Source organism: Pipistrellus hanaki (genome assembly GCF_964339955.1).
Source record: "Pipistrellus hanaki genome assembly, chromosome: 18".
NCBI classification, from domain to species: Eukaryota; Metazoa; Chordata; class Mammalia; order Chiroptera; family Vespertilionidae; genus Pipistrellus; species Pipistrellus hanaki.
In genome coordinates, this window is record NC_140520.1 from 3,760,217 (window position 1) to 3,778,167 (window position 17,951).

Genomic DNA, 17,951 nt, shown 5'->3' on the forward strand with positions numbered 1-17,951 from the left:
AACACAAAGAGCAGTTTGAGGATATCAAGAACCAAAATATCATATAAAGTTATGTTTTATAAACGTGTCATATTATAGCCTTAGTCTTAGAACATCTATAAACAAATCCTAAAATATGTCTTTATAAAAACAGCCCTCTTCATTCTAAGTTTATTGTACTTTCTATTCAAACCAACATGACAGATCCCTACTTCATGAGTGTCATCAAATCGTCTCTGAAGGTCCCTATTAGCCACCGTATTAACCTACAGAATTCTTTCTACCCATTCAACGTTAATTTATCTCCTCATAGCTTTCACACTTCACCAATTTCATTTCTTTTTGTAAAAATAAATTTATTGCCGAAACCGGTGTGGCTCAGTGGATAGAGCGTCAGCCTGCGGACTGAAAGGTTCCAAGTTCCATTCCGGTCAAGGGCATGCACCTTGGTTGCGGGCACATCCCCAGTGGGGGTTTGCAGGAGGCAGCTGATCGATGTTTCTCTCATCGATGTTTCTAATTCTCTATCCCTCTTTCTTCCTCTCTGTAAAAAATCAATAAAATATATTTTAAAAATAAATAAAATTTATTTCCCACAGTCTAGCATAGCAACTTCCACCTGCAAATCCCATAAAACCTTCCTTTTGCAACCTTCCACTAAAATAGTTTCTTTCAATCTCTCAATTATCTGCATCTACTTTCACCCATGGTATCCATTACTGTTCCGTATTCATTTAAAAGAATTCTAATCTTAAATTTATTATGATATTGAATCACTGAAGAATTAGAAACTGTATAAATATGCAGTTTAGAGATTCACTAGTCTGTCCAGGTATTAGCATCAGTTGAAAATAATACTTATCACATTATGTATTTTTTAACCCTATTAAATTATCAGTTCATATTTCTGAACAAACCACATTTGGTTGTACTAATAGAAAACAGAAACACATGGCCCCCCCCCCCCAAATTGAAATAGAGATTGGATGGTCAACTAATGTTGGCTACATAATTATTTCGACTACTCTTATATCATCTCATTTCAGACAACACAATAAATATAAGAGATACAAACAGAACAAAAAGATAACATCCTGAATGTAACTAGAAGGGTCTAACGCAGATATAACATTACAGACTGATAACATTACATACTACTTAGTTAAAATCTAAGTGGAAGTGATGCTTTCCATGTCTCTGGTCTTGATTTCCCTCTTCAGGCTTTGTACTGTGTGGTTTAAGTAATTTAAACCACCTGAGAGAAGAGGGAGTTTTGTACAGAGAAAAAGAAAGAAGAATTCAATTGTGAAAAATTTTCTAGACTCATCTGAAAGAAAAATGTTGTGCTGCACTGAAGAAAAAATTATTGAGTTAAAGGCTGTCTTCTATCATTCACCTACTGACTCATTTATTCATTAAAATTCATATTCATTCATTCATATTTGAAATGAACATTAATTCGTATTCATTCATGTTTGTGATGCAAGCAAAATACAATATTTATTGATCATCTATTTTGTGCTTTTGTATAAAGAGCATAAAATAGATGTGCCTGCTTTGGGTAGTTTGCTGTCAGCAATATCCTATCTAATAAAGAGGGAATATGCTAATTGATCCTCACACTGTCACAAAGATGTCGACATGCACTGCCAATAAGGAGGGAATATGCTAATTGCTGCCCCGCCTTCAAAGATGATGGCACCCTCAGCCACAAGATGGTGGTGCCCAGTCCCCTCAGCCCCAGCAGGGTAGCGGGCTCCATGCCCCTACCTTCGAGTCCCCCAGTCCCCTCAGCCCCCCAGCCGCCCAGGGCTGCCTAAGCCTCAGGTAACGAAGGCTGGCCAAGGCCTGCGCTGCCCGCAGGCAGCAACAGAGGTATGATGGGGTGTCACCTTCCCCTGATGGCTGGGTCGCCTCCTACCCCTGAGGGCTCCCGGACTGTGAGAGGGGGCAGGCCGGGCTGAAGGACCTCCTGCCTCCAGTGCATTAATTTTCATGTAGCGGGCCTCTAGTTCTCTATAATTAGAGTTCCTTAATTTTCATAAGTTATAAAATTACTTTGAGTTTCATCATCTGTAAAAAATGGACAGTATCGCCGAAACCAGTTTGGCTCAGTGGATAGAACATCAGCCTGTGGACTGAAGGGCCCTGGGTTTGATTCCAGACAAGGGTATGTTTCTTGGTTACAGGCACATTCCCAGTAGGGGGTGTGCAGGAGGCAGCTGATGTTTCTCTCTCATCGATGTTTCTATCTCTCTCTCTCTTTCTCTCTTCCTTTCTGTAAAAAAAAAAAAAAAAAAAATCAATAAAATATATATTTTTTTAAAAACTTATATTCGAAGGGAGGAAGAGACTGAAAAAAACAACAACTCATATTCTTAAAAAAAAAAAGGACAATATCTATTTCAAAGATTTGCTGTGCAGATTAAATGAAATGTAAGGGTTTTAACTTTAAGAAAAGGCCCTAGATACCTGGCCCATTTGGTTCAGTGGATAGAGTGGACTGAAGGGTCCTGGGTTTGATTCCAGTCAAGGGCTCATGCCTGGGTTGTGGGCTCAATCTCCAGTAGGGGGGCGTGCAGGAGGCAGCCAATCAATGGTTTTCTCTCATCATTGATGTTTCTATCTCTCTCTTCCTCTCTGAAGTCAATAAAAATATATTTTTTAAAAAGAAAGAAAGAGCCAGGACTGGTTTGGCTCAGTGGATAGAGCGTCGGCCTGCGGACTGAAGGGTCCCGGGTTCGATTCCGGGAAAGGGCATGTACCTTGGTTGCGGGCACATCCCCAGTGGGGGGTGTGCAAGAGGCAGCTGATCGATGATTCTCTCTCATCGAAGTTTCTAACTCTCTGTCCCTCTCTCTTCCTTTCTGTGAAAAATCAATAAAATATATTTTAAAAAAATTTTTAAAAAAGGCCCTAGTGTGCTTTATGCCCTTTTATTTCAATTTTTGGTACTAGAATAGAAAGTCTATTCTTGTTTCACACACTTCACATGTCACCTCACATAATTTTTTTTTTTTATTTCAGCTTTACTGAAGTATAATTAACATATAAAATTGTGAATTTTCTTATAATAGTATATCATGAGCCACTCAATCTTATTCATAACTTATTTTTCCTGCCAAAATGGAAGCAGACTTCTAAGAATTTAAGACATACATACTGGGAAGGCCACAAATGCCAGCATAGTGACAGTGCCGAAATGGCCCAAACCAGGGAAGCTCCTACTCTCAGCTATGGCTGGGGGGGACGAGGGAAGGGTAAGGATAATCGGCCCTAAGGGAATGACTGTAGTTCTGCTTTCTGTGGACAAACAGAAGTATCTTCGAACCCATTCAAACAGACTCGATAGGATGTCATAGTTTGAGACATTAAATCACTGTTTTGACTATCTGGGGTCCCTTTAGTAAATGAAGTATCAATCAGTTAACCAAATCTGGGCTTTTGAAGCTTCATTAGGAAAACACAGTCTTTATAAAAAGTAACACAGACTATGCCCAATATTATGTGCTATATTTGCTTATTACAGTCAAGTGCTGCTTTATGATGGGGACAGGTGCTGAGAAACGGGCCATTAGGAGATTTTGTCATTGTGCAAACATCGCAGAGTGCACATAGGGTGCACTTATAAAACCTAGATGGCACAGCCTCCTACCCACATAGGCTCGAAGGCTACACACCTGTACAGTAGTTAACTGTAACAAATGGTAAATATTTGTATATCTAAACACAGAAAGGAGAGAGTGAATATACAATATAAAAGATGAAAAATGGTGCACTTATATAGGGCACTTATCATGAATAGAACGTGCAGGACTTGAAGTTGCTCTGGGTGAGTCAGTCAGTGAGTGGTGAGCGACTATGAAGGCCGAGGACATTACTGCATGTAACTGTAGACCTTTTTTTTTTATAAAGTGCATGTTTGCTACACAAAATTTTAAAATAACATAAGATTAAATCAAATGCAAGGCAGAATGATGCAATCAAGAAACACTGAACAAGTGATACGAGAGGCTACTGCCAGTGTAACCTAATTTTTCAGTCCCAAACTAATTTGTTTATAGTTGCTTTTACAGCAAACATTTTTACAAGTAGGAAGAGTACACTCTAAAATAACAATTAATAGTACAGTAAATACATAAACCAGCAACAGGTCATCATGATCAAGTATTCTGTCCTGTACATAACTGTATGTTCAGCAGGCTTGTTTATACCAGCATCACCACAAACACATGAGTGATGAATGCACTGAGATCTGACTGTCACTGAGCAGAGGAATTTTTCAGTCCCATTACAATTTGATGGCACTATCATTGTAGGTGTGGTCCATGTCTACAGAAATGGTGCATGTCCGTATTTAAAAATATTTTCAAATTCACTTTTAAATGAAAGAGAGTTGAATAAAAATTAATAAGGACTTAATTTCTGAGTTTAGAAAATATTTGAAAACTAAAAAAAAACATTTAGAAAGGTGTAACAACACAACTCAGTGCTTTAAAATATGCAAACATGCACACCAATGGACCCAAGACACGGGGGGGGGGGGGGGGGGGGGGGGGAGATGAGGGCATGCCACAGGAGGTAGGGGAGCTGGGGGAAGGGGGAAGGTCAATGGGGGGAAAAGGAGAGATATATACTAATATATGTAATACTTTAAACAAAAAAAATTTTAATAAATAAAATAAGCAAACATCATGAAAGTATCACTAACCAATATGTGATGTTTACAAATTGGGGGTTGCTTCTTTTCTCAACTCATAATGTTAAAGACAGACAGTGATCAGATAATTCAGAGCAGCAGTGAGTTTACTTATGAGTCAAAAAGAAATATTAATATCAAACTTCAGGCTAATTTGCTTGTGTATTATTCAGCCAAGTGGAAAGTACAATTAACAGAGCTAGAGCCAGGTACCAGAATGACTAAGAATGACATGAACAAACTAATTTGTTTATAGTTGATAAATTAAGGGGAAGGGAGAGAAGTACTAAAAGTAGTATTTTTTCTAAAGACCATACACTCAATATCCTATTTTTCCTTGCTTCATCTTTCACTGCCCTCCACTCTAGGTTGCTTACCAAAGTATAATAGAAGTCTGTACTTTACTTTTCATCATTTCTGCTCACACAACTGACGTTTCTAAAGTCCAGTCACATTCACAAATGCTGAACGACCACACACGGAAGAACTGCACTGCACACTGACTTATTTTAAGATACCTCCAGAAGTACCAATGTCTAAATGTGAGGGCTCCCTGTTCACTAAGAACTCAAAATGCTAAATAAATAAAACTTCTAAAGTTACAAATTTGTCAAAGGAATAGCTTAAACATGCTTTTCACTAATGAAATAACAGGAATTTTTACCTTTCAATTTTTAAAATAGGTAGCAACAACCAAGTGTACTGAGTCCTATCTTCTCTCAGAGGTTGCCTACCTCCATGGAGCCTGTAAGTTAGACTCAAATTCTCTTTTGAATTTCAATTCCAAACTGGGTACACTTGAAGAGCCAGATTTTCAAAACAGTGACTCCTAGCAACTCCCCTCAAAACCTTCCCTCGTTTCCTTTAAACTCTCAGATCCTGCCTCACCTGTATTATTACCAGCCTCCTGGTGTCCAGTCTCTTTCTTCCTCAATTCATTCAACTTCCAAAAGATGTCATTTTCTTCCTATCAAAACTTCTTGCATTCCTGAATAAACTCTATACTTCTCAATCTAGCATTCAATGAGTTCTAAAGCCTAGCCCCAATCAATCTTTACGGCCTCAATGCCACATTTACTAATTATCTAATTATATAGGCTTAGGCTTCTGTCAAATCAATCTCCTGTTCTCCAACTTCTCCTGAACTTTCTGTCTTGGCTCATGCCATTCCTACCAGAAAGAATGTCTACTACCACCCTGGCTGGGTAGCTCAATTGGTCAGTGCATGGCCCCAGTGTGTCAAGGTTGTGGGTTCCATTCCATCGGGGCACATAAAAGAATCAACCAATGAATGCATAAATGAGTGGAACAAATCGATGTTTCTCTCTCCCCCCCCCTCAAAATAAATAAATAAATAAATAAATAAATAAATAAATAAATATCAATAAGCAAAAAATACAAATAAAAAGAATGTCTACTACCACTCCCCTCTGGCTGCCATTGTTCAAGGCCATTTTGCACTGCCATGTGGGCAAGGCCACACAAATGACATCTCTTGCCCCACCCACCAAATTGGCAAAACGAAACACACAAAAATAAATTTAACAATAGCTAGTTTTGTCGAAACCGGTTTGGCTCAGTGGATAGAGGGTCGGCCTGCAAACTGAAAGGTCCCAGGTTCGAATCCAGTCAAGGGCATGTACCTTGGTTGCGGGCACATCCCCAGTAGGGGGTGTGCAAGAGGCAGCTGATCGATGATTCTCTCTCATCAGTGTTTCTAACTCTCTATCCCTCTCTTTTCCTCTCTGTAAAAAATTAATAAAATATATATTTTTAAAAAACAATAGCTAGTTTTTATTAAATGCCTACTACATGCCAAACAGTCTTACACAATATTTCTAATCCTCTCAACAATCCTTTGAAGTAGTTATTATTCCCCTTTTAAAGATGAGAAAGCCAAACTTCATAAATATCAAATCATATATAGGTATTTAGCAAGTTACCTTAAGTTACATACACAGTAAGTTGCCTCAAATCATAGATTTAGTAAGTGGCAAAGCAAGGATTTGAACCTAGCTTGCCTAACTCCAGAGCCATTGCTCTAAACACTAAGTAGTTATTTTTTGTTCTGAATCATGTGACTAACTCACCCATGTACCTGAAATAACTTAGTCTTTCAGAGGTTTTACTACATGCTATGAGCTTTCTCATGTTTGTCATTTTAGTAAAATGCCATTTCTTCCCAATAAAAAACAATGCTCAAATTGTAACTTCAAGGGTTATCTTTTTATGAACACTAGAGGCCTGGTGCAGTGGAGTCTCTCGGCCTGGCCTGAGGGATTGGGCCGAAACCAGCTCTCCAGCACCCCCAGAGAGGTCCCGGATTTCGAGAGGGCGTAGGCCAGGCCAGGAAGGGACGCAGGAGGTTGGCCAGTTGGGGAGGGACCTCCGGAGGGCTCCAGGGCATGTCCAGCCCGTCTCACTCAGTCTAGAGCGACAGGACCCCAGCAGCAAGCTAACCTACTGGTTGGAGCATCTGCCCCCTGGGGGTTAGTGCATGGCATAGCGGTTGAGCGGCCTTAGCACATCATTAGCAAATTATGCTTTGATTGGTTGAACAGCCAACCGGACACTTAGCATATTAGGCTTTTATTATATAGGATAATAAACATCCAGTTAATCCTAACTCAAAACATGCAAAATAGAAAAATCAGAAAAATTATTCTCATTTTATAAATTAACTAACCATACCGTTGTTGCCTTATAAGTATATCACATTTAAGTCTGAAGGGGGGAGAAACTTGAAAATAAAGCTGGCAACCTAACAACATTCACAAAATGCCCAGTGATGCATTTGTCTATATGCACATTTCCGTTCTAGTAGAAGATAGTTAACTTCAGTCACAGGATAATTTTAATCAGTGTAGAAAAAATATTAAGCTGGACTGGAAAAAAAAAACCCACAAAAATATAATCACATTAAACAAAATTAAATTTGCTAGCGGTAAATGGGGCGGGGGGTGTCTTCCCACAATGTGACATATAGGCAGAAAGGCAATTTGAAAAGTAAGTGTCTTGGAGGAAAGCAAAATAGGCAATAAAAAGCAAATAAATTTTATTTCACTATGTTTTAAACAAATTGGAAACTGTTTTGCTCTAACACTAAAAAGCTGTTAAAAACATAAGACCACAGAAATAGCTGTTGAGTAGCTAAGAGATCATTGAAAGTACGGTAGTTTACTTAGAAAATTAATATATGCCGGACCAGTGTGGCTCAGCTGGTAGGAGCGTCATACCACACACCAAAAGGTCTTGGGTTCCATTCACCGTCAGGGCACATACTTCTCCCCCACTTTCCCTCTCTCTAAAACACAATGAAAAGGTCCTTGGGTGAGAAGGTAAAAGAAAAAGAAAATGGCCTGGCTGGTATGGCTCAGTTGGTTGGACGTCGTTGCCTGCACCAGGAGGATGCCAGCCAGTTCAATTCCTGATCCCTGGGAGGGGGCATGCAGAAGGCAGCCCGATCAATGGTGTGCTCTCACGTCAATGTTTCTCTCTCCCTCCCTCCCTCTTCTTCCCTCTCTCTCTAGGAACAGTAAACCATTCAATAAATAAATAAACAAACAAACAAATAAGACAAAGCATAATATTATCCAGAGACAAGGGGTGGTTAGAGGTCAACCAAAGGACTTGTATGCATCATATTAGCATAACCGATGAACATGGACACTGGGGAGGTGGGGGGTGGGAATGGATAGGGGGAAATCAATCAGGAAAAAGGAGGCATATGTAATACTTTAAACAATAAAAAATAAAATGAACATGATTCTATTTTAATTCAAAAATAAAAATACAAAATTTATTTATATAGTGTTAATCTTGGAGTACTTATGAAAGTAGACTATTTCTTGCTACAACTTCATCTTACTCATCACATACAATTTCCTTTTTTTTATTGGTACATGCATGTACCTTCTACCTCAAAAGGCCTATTTTCAAGCAGAAATGAGAGCATGGCATAGTTCTCTACTGAACTTCTTTGTTGATCAGAGTATCATGATGAGCTAAGCTTATAGCTTCAGAATTCATCTGGATCATTTAACTTGGAAACAAACTGCCCTCTTAACTAGTCACCTCAAAACTGTGTAAAGGGGATTGGACAGAGCCATAACCACCATTACAAAAACTCAAATGTAAATGGGCCAGTATTATCTCTGTGAACAGAGTGAAAAAGCACATACAATCCACCCTAAATTTCATGCACAAAAAAGAGGGGGAAATGGATGCTTCATTTATCTCAGTAGAAGAGGGTGAGAGAGATAGAAACATCAAGAGAGAAACATCACTGACTGGCTGTCTCCTGCATGGCCAACACTGGGAATCGAGCCTGCAATCCAGGCGTGTGCCTGTCTAATTCATCTCTCGATCCCCAACCATTAGCTAGTAATATATGAACTCCTGGTGCATAGATTGACACAACTGAGCCACACCAGCTGGGCTGTGTTCATAATTTTAAACTCAACACCCCATTAATATATAAATGCTTTATATATTTTTATTGAGCTTCTAAGATGAAAATTTTATAACTGGGAGGTTAGGGAGTTATCTGAGGCAGAATAGACATTTGCTGGGTCCCTAGCATGTAAGACACAGTGCTAGGGGCTTGGAGTTCCCAGGCCATGCCAAATCAAGCCATCTATATTTTAGAACTAGAAATGCTGAGCAATGCCCTCACTGTGGTATGATTGCTATCAAAACAGTCCGGTAACACCCTCCTTTAAAAACTAAATAAAATTTCAAAGCTGTTATGCTGACCTTATTTAATAGAAACAATAGTTTCTGTGTTTTGAATAACTATAAAGAATTACAATTTAAAAATTCACATGTGAGAGTCCTCAACTAAGTACTAGTTGCATAATTTATTGCAAAGAACAAAACAGGCTGTCACAGTTGTAAAATTCTAAAGACACACAGAACAGAAATCAAATAAACTGCAGATACCACTAAAAAATCCCTTTGTAAGAAAAAAAATTATCACTGAAAAATTAAATGCTTGCTTGGAATGCCAATTGTATATAAAAGGTCATCAACTGTCCTCTTAACCAGTCACACAGACTGTGTAAAGGGGACAGAACAAAGTTCGTGAGCCTGAGTGAACACTGGCAAAATGTGAAGCTATTTAACTATCAGATTAAAAATTAAGACAGAATGTAAAGTTCCCTGAGGGCAGAGACCCTGTCTAATTCATCTCTCTATCCCAATCATTAGCTAATAATATATGAACTCTAAGTGAGCTATTGGGAAATTAAACCTAACAATCTAAAATTGCCTTTAAAATATTAAATAATAATACTCAATGAAGGTGACATTGCCATGAAATTTAAAATCAACAAATGTGGCTATCATTTTAACCTATTCTTTGAAGGAATTCACAGGTACAACACCAAGAACACAAGTATATTCACATACTTTGATTCTGTAGTCCTTCTGGAAATCAATCGCTAGGAAATATTTCAAAAGAAAAAGCTGCATACACAAGTGTTTGTTTTATTGTTATTTTAATAGGGGGAAAGGAAACTACCTGTATACACAACAGCAGAGAGATGGACTAATTTGCAACCGCTGAAAAAGATTTAAAGTGAAGATTAACCTCCTGATCTGTCTTCCTGCTTCTACTCTCCCCATCCCAGCCAAGTTGGTTTCCACACCACAGCCAGAATGATCTCACAAACTTAATCAAAATAGGTCTCTCTTCAACTCCAAACCCCCAATCTCATTCAGAGTAAACTTGAAAATTCTTGACCAGCCTACAAGGCCTTATGGTGGAGCCCCAGCTAGTTCTCTAACCTCAAGTTCAACTCTCACTTTCCCTCCTGCTTACTGGCCTCCTAGTTTTTCTAAAAAAGGCAAAGTACGCTGAGGGGTCTTTGCACTTGCAGTTCTCTCTGCTTGTAACCTTCTTCCCCAAAAGCACACGTCCTCACTTCCTTCAGGTTTCGGAGCTGGTCTCATGGCTTCCCTGCCTATCCTTCCGCTGCACTGTTTCTCCATCCCTCACCCTTCTGTGCTCTTCTGCACAGCTCTTAAAACCTGACACATGCCGGTTTGGCTCAGTGGATAGAGCATCGGTCTGCGGACTGAAAGGTCCTAGGTTCGATTCCGGTCAAGGGCATGTACATTGGTTGGGGGTATGCAGGAGGCAGCTGATCGATGTTTCTAACTCTCTATCCCTCTCCCTTCCTCTCTGTAAAAAAATCAATAAAATATATAGGGTTTTTTTGTTTTGTTTTTTAAATTACATACTCTTAATGTATGCGTGGCCCACCTTTTCTGATTAGAATATACACTCTGTGACAGTAAGGATTTTGTTTTATTCCAACAGACCTTCAAAAAGCACTCGTTGACTTAACATTGAATGCTGATACAATAATTATTAACTTCATGAAATACCATGCATATAAACAAGCACGGAATAGAACAGGAAAACTGAATCATTTGATTTGTGAACATTCTCAAGTGCTGTTCATATTGCTCAGAAGTTTATGCAATAAAAATCATAAGTCCACCATGTTTATGATTTTGAGCTTCTGACTGCAGCAATCTTATTTCCTTGGAAGTCATCAGTAACTGTTACTGACCTGGTAACAGTTATTAAAATGAGAACTTTGCCCCATAAAACTGCAGTAACAATCAGTCTCAAGTCGCATTCTCAAAGACACAAAGTTTAATCTGTAAGTGTACAGACTGTCATTCCTGAGGGCACACAGAAAATAAAGGCTTTTGAGCAACTTTAAGATGGAGCTGAATAATACTCAATTCCATCATAATAAACTTTTGAGACAAGTTGCTATTGGTTGGCTTTAGAAGGTCCTTGAAGCTGAATGCAAAATTTTCTGCATGAATGCCTGTTACTATTTTTCTACAGTGTCTATATATTTCATTATATTCTCAAAGGTTTCAGTGGCCTAGAAAAGGTCAGGAATGACTATTTCATATCTTGGAAGTGAAATGCAATATTCAAATGTAAGCTACTTGTCAAGAGAACAGAAGATACATAGTACCTAAGCACATGCTTGTGATCACTCAATTCATTCAAGAAATGCCTACCATCCGCCACCCACCGCATGATTCTCAGAAACGTCCATCTAATCATAGTCTGCAGTACGCAATTCAAAATACAGAAGAAACAAGATCCACTGAAACACCAGAATAAAAAAAAAAATTAAAAAAAGAACTTCAACCAACGCAAAATATAATTTCAAAACCACCATAAAAGAGCTCGGGACCAGATCGAGTGCTGCTTTTTTTTTTTAATTTTTTTTTTTTTATGTCAAACCATGGCAGATTATCAACTGCATCAAAAAGGAAAGAAAAACTACACAGACGCATGCCCACCCCCACACGCTGACAGGAAACCAAAAGAAAGTTTCCAAATCCTGTTTCCAGCAGCATCCCCTCCGAGGCTGCCCTTCAGCGCGCTGCTGAGGACGGTGGGAGCCCCGCGGGGGCCCGGAGAGCTGACACTGGACTCTGTGATTCAAACCCAGAACGAACCCTCCTCCCGCACCCAGGAAGCAGAAAGCCCTGGCCACCTGTAAGGACGTGGCCCGTTAACCTCCTGCCCTCTTAACTCTTTTCTCTTTCACTTCGTATGCCCTCCTCCCTTCAAAGCAATGACAAAACGATGCCCCCCCCCCCCCCAAATACCTCACTGCTCAAGGCATTTGACTCCCAAGAAGCCAAAAGGCCCCCCTAAACTCTGGCTCCTGGCCCTCGGAGAAGATACCACCCCCCCTTTTTTTAAGGCACAAGTGTCTTCCCTCGGATCTTTCCCCCATAGCACAATTCAGCTTAAGACACAATTCAGCTTAAATTACACAATTCAGCTTAAGACACTGTCCCTTAACTTCCTGAGTGGAGGGGCCAAAAACGACACCCCTCCCAGCCCCCGCTGGAAGGAGACAAGCATCGGACGGCCCTCGTCCCTGACAGAATTCAGGGAAGCAGAGGCAGACCCCCAGGAAAGCAACCCCGAACAGGCGGGCACGCGGCGGGCACGCCTCGGAGGGCACCGGGGAAGAGGGCGGGAAAGGGGCCGGAGGCGGATGGGATGGAGATGTCAGCCCGGAGCGCTGGGGGTAAAGGGAGCGGGGGACCCGGGACCAGGGCCACGCTCCCGGCGCCCGCACCGCCTAGGACGGGGCGGGGGGGGAGACAGAGAATTCGCTCCCCGCCACCCTGTCCGCGTGCCCCCCAGAGGGAAAAGCTGACCCTGGTCTGGGGACTGCCTGGCGAGAGGGAAGGAGAGGCGACGTCCGATCTCCGGCATCGCCCCGCGGCGAGGGGCGCGGGCACGGCCCGGGAGGCGGCGGGGGAAGCGGGCTAGTGCCATGACACCTCCGGGAGTTGCAGGGTGGGGGACACAATGTCCTCTTTCTCTCCCACACCCGGCCCGGCCCCTCCCGTCCGTCTCCCGCAGGCCCAGCCACAGCCGACCGGCTCCGTCCGCGGGCGGGCGGGCGTGGTTGGCTCCGGCCCCGGCCCGGCCCGGCCCCGGCGGCGGCGGCCCGGCCTCCGCGAGCCCCGGCCCCTCCCGCCGGCCAGGCCCCCGGGCCGCCGCCCCGGACACCGAGGAGCGCGGAGGAGGAAGGGGGAGCCGGGGGACGGACCGGCGACAGGAGTCGCCTCAGCCCCGGCCCGGCCGCCCCGCGCCCCCCGCTCCCTCCCGGGTGGCCCCGGCTCCCCGCCCCTCACTCACCCCCCCAGTCCAGCGCCTCCTCCGCCTCCTCCTCCTCCTCCTCCCTCCGCTCGGCCGTGGCTCCGGCTCTGGCTCTGCGCGGCGACGGCGGCGGCGGCGGCCTCGAGAGCGGCGGCGGCGGCGGCGGCGCCTCCAGAACGCGCACGCACGCAGCACGCAGCCCCGCCCCCTGCTCACGCCCCGCCCCTCCGAGTCCGCGTCGGCGAGGCTTTGGCCCCGCCCTCCCCCGTCGCTTTCCGGACTCCGCTTAAAGGAGCCGCGCAGGAAGGGGCGGGGAGAGCAAAGGACGGCTGGGGGAGGTGTGGGCTGTCGGGGCTTAGCGGAGGATGGGACATCTTGGGGTTGCGGACGCCCGGAACTGAACCGAGGAAGGGTTTAAAGAGTCAGGAGGAGTAGGACCTTGGAGGAAACGCAGTCGTTGGACTAGTACTAATTGAACACCTAAGTGGTGCCGGGCACTGTTCTAGGCAGTCAAGCCATACATGGGCTAGCTTATGAAGCTTGCCTTCTACTGAAGTAGGGGAGAGGAGCAGACAACAAACCAGGGAACAGAAATGTCAGGTGTTGATAAGTGGCGTGAAAGAAATAAAGTCAGGAAGGGGGTGACTTTACCGCTGACCTGGTATTGCCAGGCCAGGGAGAGCTCTGAGCATAAGCACGAAGGATAGATAGGATAGGCAGGATATAGATAGGATAGGCAGGATAGGAAGGAATAAGCCTAGCAAATAAATAAGGGGGAGGGGCGGGGAGCCTTTCCAAGCTGAAAGAAAATCAGCGTGAGTTCAGGTGGGAATATGCCTGGCACGTTGCAGGGACAACAAAGGTCAGTATGGCTGAGGAGTCAGCCGGCCAGAGAGCAAGCTGTAGGCTGAGAGGTGGGGAAGTGCCAGATCCCAGGAAGCCTTCTAGGCAGTCATAAGAGCAGCAGAAAGCCATGGGAGTGTGAGCAGAGCAATGGCAGCGTCTTGAAGCCCTGACCGGTGTGGCTCAGTTGGTTGCAGCATCCTTCCTTGCACTAAAAAGTTGCTGGCCAGGGCGCATGCCTGATTGTGGGCTCCATTCCCCACAAGAGACCTGCAGAAGGTTTCTCTCTCTCCCTCTCTCTATAAAACATCAATATATATATATATATATATATATATATATATATATATATATATATATATATATATATATTAAAGTTTCTCTTGCGAATGTGTGTAACATACACAACAGAGAAGCATGGCTGTCCTGAGGGAGACCAGTAAGGAGGTGGCAGGAGATTGGGATAGGTTGGGGCAGAGAAGGGATGAGAAGAGGGCTATTCAGACACATTTCGAGCTGAAATGGATGTGACAGAGTGTGAGAAGGAATGAAAAGATCATGGATGATTCTTAGATTCCGGGCCTGAAGGAGGGGTAAATGGTGGTGCCATTTAATGAGTTTCGGAGGGCTCAAAGAGAAAATCTGGCGGTGGGAGTAGGAATTCTGTGTTGTGCATGTTCCATAAGGGGCTGTTCTCCGTCCCAGCGGGCATGGTGAGTAAACAACTGGATATGTGAGTGTGAAGATACAAACTGGCGAGCCATAGGCACGCAGATGCTTTTTAAGCCTTAGGCTTAGGGGAAATCACTCAGGGAGGGAGCGCCGCTGAGGGAGAGAGCTAACAGGAACTCCAGCACTTGGAGATGAAGTAGAAAGGAGGAGGAAGCCTCGGAGAGGCTGGAATGTTGGGAGATAAGAATTGTTTTCAGGAGGTAGGAGGGATCAGGCTTATCACACTGATGACACTAACGAGATGAGATCTGAGAGTCTGACGGCAGGCTTCGGCCCTCCGGAGGCTGCTGATGTCCTTGACCAAAGCAGTTTCCGAGGGGTCATCTGGGAGAAAGTCTGATTAGGGTGTGTTAACAGCCACTGGGAGGTGAGGAAGAGAAAGTGTTTACAGCCAGTCTAAAGAGCTCCTGAAGAGCTTTGCTGTAAAGAGCAACCAGCCTGAGGATTACTTGGGACCAAGGGAGGGTATTTAATTTTTTTTTGATTTTTCTTTTTATTATTATTATTTTTTTTAATTTAATTTAATTTTTTTTTACATATTTTATTGATTTTTTTTTTGCCCCCCTCCCTCCCTCCCACAAATCCCAAGGGAGGGTATTTAAAATGGGAGACGTATACAGAGACAGTAGAGCAACAAACAGGCCGTCCAATTACAGCCGGGAGGGTCGGGAGATATGGGGGAGATAAGAGATCAACCGAAGAACTTGTATGCATGCATATAAGCAAAACCAATGGACGCAAAACTCTGGGGGGCGAGGGCATGTATGGGGGTGGGGGAGAATTGGTAAGATATGTGCACAGATACCTTAATAAAAACAAATAAATAAATAAAATAAAATGGGAGGCATTTCCTCCCGCTGGTATGCTGGATGATTCTCTTGGGGGGGTGGGGGGGGGGAGCGGGAAGGGGGTAGAGTAATTGGGGCAAAAGATAAGAGACAACAGGAGAGATGGTCCGTCCGGTGAGGGGGAGAAGCAAGGGGCCCTCACAGAGCAGTGTAGGGATCGGCCGAGGCTAGGAGCAAGGACAGTGTGTCCACACACTGTGTTTGGAGAGAAGGCGAAGTCTGTGGGTGGTAGGTCAGGTAGTCCATTGGGTGGCGTGCTCGGGCTACCGTGGAGCAGAAGGGGGGCAGGTGGGACCTGGAACCCAGCCCCTGCTGTGGCAGGCAGACAGCGAGGCCACGTCCACCCGGAGGAAGGGGTGGGGTACCTTTTCTAATGGCTCCGTGTAAGGGGGGAGGGGGCGCTTTTAGCAATCACACACACACACACACACAGCACCCTTTCCCAGTTGGTACTGTACGTGCCAGGGTCTCACTGGGCTAGGTCTGGGCTGTGTGCTTTCTTTCACTCTAGTCTAGGTAATAAAGCTGTGCGTCAGGAGGGGCTGTTGGCTGTGTGAGGAGACGGGAGAAGGTGAGGGAGAACGCCGTTGAAGAGTGGAAGAGTTATGGAAAGGCATAGCAGTCTGCACAGTGCTGAGCGCCCTCTCGAGTTAAGGGTCCTCTCCTTAAAGTGAGACCACTCAGCGAGGTGGTGCGGGTTTTTCTCCAGCCGCATGCCACTGCTGGGGGCTGGGGCTGGGGGAGGAGAGCTGGCTTTGACCAGGGCTGGGGTTTGCTGATGAAGGTCAGTGAGAGGGGGAGGGGAGTGGTCCCAGCCTTGGACCTCGGCATCTAAGCTGGGAGGGAAGGGAGGGCACCGTCAGAGAGCAGTGGGGCCAGTGGCTCACGGTCCCTGTGGGAAAGAGCAGGAGAAGAGGAAGCAGTGAGACAAGCGGAGGCCCGGGGACTTTCCAAGGACGGGGCATGCGGAAGGGAGAGGGGAAGTGCGGGTATCTGATTTCTCCTCTCTGCTGAGATCCTGCTTTTCTGTTTTTTACTCCTAGGCGGCCTTGTCATGTATTTATTATTATTATTATTATTATTATTATTATTATTCCCGTTACTAACTGGGCCTCCTTACAGATCCTGTGTTTTTTTGTTTTGTTTTTTTTAAAATATATTTTATTGATTTTTCACAGAGAGGAAGGGAGAGGGATAGAGAGCCAGAAACATCGATGAGAGAGAAACATTGACCAGCTGCCTCCTGCACACCCCTCAACAAGGATGTGCCCGCAACCAATGTACATGACCAGTGTACTTGATCAGAATCGAACCTGAGACCTTTCATTCTGCAGACAACGCTCTATCCACTGAGCCAAACGGGTTTCGTTAGATCCTGTGTTTTAATGGTCAGGGTCGGCCTGGTGTCTGTTAGAGCCACTGCGTTGAGTTGTACACTTTTGTGGAACCGAGAGCAGCATCCTAACCCCCCAGTGAGCGTGTCTGTATCCCTGGGAGAAGCACAGAGCAAACCAGGCGGCAGCCAAAAAGCAATCACTTCACGGCACTCCTGTCACAGCTGAGAGTTTCTTGAGTGGGGAGGCCAAGTTCAATGCAGAACTCTTTCTTGGAAACGAAAAGGAAATGAATGAGAGAAGAAGAGCAAGCAGGAAAAAAACAAAACAACTTACGTGGGAAACAGCTATTTGAAACAGATCGCAATCTTGACCCATGGCTTCCAGTTCTTGGCAGAGGCTGGAAGAATGTGGAGGTAGATGCGTCTGTATTCCGGGAAATGGATCAGTCGGAGCCAGAGGATGACGAGGAGCGAGACGGTGACCTCACCCACCAGGGACTAGCCCCTCGGCCGGAGAGGCGTGGCTGCCGCAGCATCTGTGCCTCTGTGGAGGGGGTGTTGGTTTCCTTCTTTTTTTTTTTCCCCAAGAAAAAATAATTTTCAGGGGGAATATTTTCCTTATAACTTTCAGCATTGATCTTAATACACTGACCTTAAGTTAAAAAAAAAAAAAAAAGTCATGAGATTTTCTAACATGAGGTTCAAACTTTTGAAGAGAACAGACTGGCTGTATTTCTTTTCCTTCCAAATGCTGCCCACACGCAGGGTCCTTTTACCACTCAGCGCTAGCTCAGAATCCTAGAGAGCGTCATGTGCTTAGGAAGGCCAGGACCTGCCCAGCAAGGCCTTCAGAAC

The 17,951-nt window shown here is 44.2% G+C and overlaps 1 protein-coding gene across 2 annotated transcripts in view; it reads right to left on the reverse strand.

Moving 5' to 3' along the window:
- The window catches only part of RAP1A (RAP1A, member of RAS oncogene family), a 52,685-nt gene extending 35,141 nt beyond the window's left edge, over positions 1 to 17,544 (reverse strand). The window contains exon 1 of one of the 2 annotated variants that reach the window (XM_084866299.1): positions 17,431 to 17,544. The gene's annotated coding sequence lies outside the window, so the exon portion shown is untranslated. Of the gene's footprint in view, positions 1 to 13,376; positions 13,547 to 17,430 lie in introns of those variants that run through there. The other variant, XM_084866298.1, reaches the window with a different exon arrangement.
- Between the last annotated feature and the right edge of the window lie 407 nt (positions 17,545 to 17,951).